Here is a 2,500-nt window from a genome sequence, read left to right as displayed (position 1 = left end):
AATTGCTTCTGGGTCCCGTATCGTTATTTGCGATTCGTGTTTGCATTACACTACATTGAACTATTCCAACTTGTTTATCCGCATGGCGAACATTTGCTGCATAGAACATTTAAGTTCCACTTCGCTCTCCCCTACGTGGGTCTGAGCTTCGCTCTCAGGGAAAAAATATGCCACATTTGGTAGGGAGACCCGGTTTCATCACGCTTTGTGCCCTGCACCATATATACCCTCATAAATTTATTCATTGGATTAGATCCAAGGAACACCAGATCATGCACCACTACCCATAATAGCTCATCGAGCTTAGCGTGAATCCTTCGGGTTTCCCTAAGAAGTTCGATTGGTCTTGCAGAGTTTAAAGACAACGAAGCTTAGTTTCAAGCAATGGTTAATATACGCGTATTCAAAACCCTTAGCTGTTACAACTTTTTACTAGAAACCATCACGACGAAGTCTTTGGGTCCGTAGACCCGTGATGTACTGCTCCAGGAACGTTTTTATAGGGTGGAAGCTCAAAATCATAGGTTAAAATCATCGGCAGAGCCCACCAGACACCACTTTTGCTTCATTAGTTCGGACTATGGGCATACGACGATTTTTATCGCGGAGGGACGTATGACCCAAACGGGGGCTTAATGACCCACTGCCACTGCAAACCATGCTCCTACGACTAAATAGAGGTAAAAACTACGATTTGGTGCAATCTTCATGTTTGACCTCGTAGCAAGGTACCCTCCCTATAGTAGGCAATGAGCAAATGATCATAATCCCAGGAGGGCAAAAAATGGGAACCCGAAAGGAAAGCGCTGTTGGCGCGCCTAAGCTACTGGCCCGTAGAGTAAAAATGGTACCCCAACAAAGTTGTCGATTGACATTCTGATTGCACTTTTTATCATCTAGGGTGCGTTCCTTACACGTTTTGAGGGGTTTTAGCGAAAAACATGTTTTGAGCCACACGAGCTCTCCGGCCCGCTCGGTGCACATTTTTGAAAAAGCTAGGAGCTGCCCCTAGGTTCGGGGTGTCACAAAATATTGAAAAGTGGTCAAAAACCGCTATCCAGAATCGGATGTAGAATCATTAGACGAACTTAAAATTGTTCTACGACCAATGTCTGCGACGTTTAGTATTCAAGATATGGCCCGCCCTAGGTCTGACCTGGCATTTTCGTGAAAATTTAAAGCATGGCCATAGGGACGGGTAAAATAGCTATTTTGAAGCAAAAACCACCTCACTTTAAATGGCCATAACTTTTGAAAAACAAGAGCTAGGGTGCGTTCTCGACACGTTTTGAGGTGTTTTAGCGAAAAACATGTTTTGAGCCACACGAGCTCTCCGGCCCGTTCGGTGCACATTTTTGAAAAAGCTAGGAGCTGCCCCTAGGTTCGGGGTGTCACAAAATATTGAAAAGTGGTCAAAAACCGCTATCCAGAATCGGATGTAGAATCATTAGACGAACTTAAAATTGTTCTACGACCAATGTCTGCGACGTTTAGTATTCAAGATATGGCCCGCCCTAGGTCTGACCTGGCATTTTCGTGAAAATTTAAAGCATGGCCATAGGGACGGGTAAAATAGCTATTTTGAAGCAAAAACCACCTCACTTTAAATGGCCATAACTTTTGAAAACAAGAGCTAGGGTGCGTTCTCGACACGTTTTGAGGTGTTTTAGCGAAAACATGTTTTGAGCCACACGAGCTCTCCGGCCCGATCGGTGCACATTTTTGAAAAAGCTAGGAGCTGCCCCTAGGTTCGGGGTGTCACAAAATATTGAAAAGTGGTCAAAAACCGCTATCCAGAATCGGATGTAGAATCATTAGACGAACTTAAAATTGTTCTACGACCAATGTCTGCGACGTTTAGTATTCAAGATATGGCCCGCCCTAGGTCTGACCTGGCATTTTCGTGAAAATTTAAAGCATGGCCATAGGGACGGGTAAAATAGCTATTTTGAAGCAAAAAACCACCTCACTTTAAATGGCCATAACTTTTGAAAAACAAGAGCTAGGGTGCGTTCTCGACACGTTTTGAGGTGTTTTAGCGAAAAACATGTTTTGAGCCACACGAGCTCTCCGGCCCGATCGGTGCACATTTTTGAAAAAGCTAGGAGCTGCCCCTAGGTTCGGGGTGTCACAAAATATTGAAAAGTGGTCAAAAACCGCTATCCAGAATCGGATGTAGAATCATTAGACGAACTTAAAATTGTTCTACAACCCCCCAGTCCGACGCCTCGTATTCGAGATATAGCACTTTGTAGGTCTGACCGAGCAATTTTGTACTGAAATGTATGGCGGACATGTTATTCATTAAACAACATTAACTTGCATCGTGCCCTACTTCATCGGCACAGCTACTATCGACTATCTATTGTTGAAATGGATTGAGTTTGACCATTTTAGCTCTTTTCTTATGCCGTGCACCAACAGTGTGTACCGATCAGGGAAAGTACACTACGTACGCGTTCATGGATGTATATGTTGGTACAAGTTGCCGGTCGGAATA

Source organism: Anopheles arabiensis (genome assembly GCF_016920715.1).
Source record: "Anopheles arabiensis isolate DONGOLA chromosome X unlocalized genomic scaffold, AaraD3 X_pericentromeric_contig0049, whole genome shotgun sequence".
NCBI classification, from domain to species: domain Eukaryota; kingdom Metazoa; phylum Arthropoda; class Insecta; order Diptera; family Culicidae; genus Anopheles; species Anopheles arabiensis.
The sequence above is the reverse complement of the archived record's forward strand: the minus strand, read 5'-3'. Positions refer to the sequence as shown.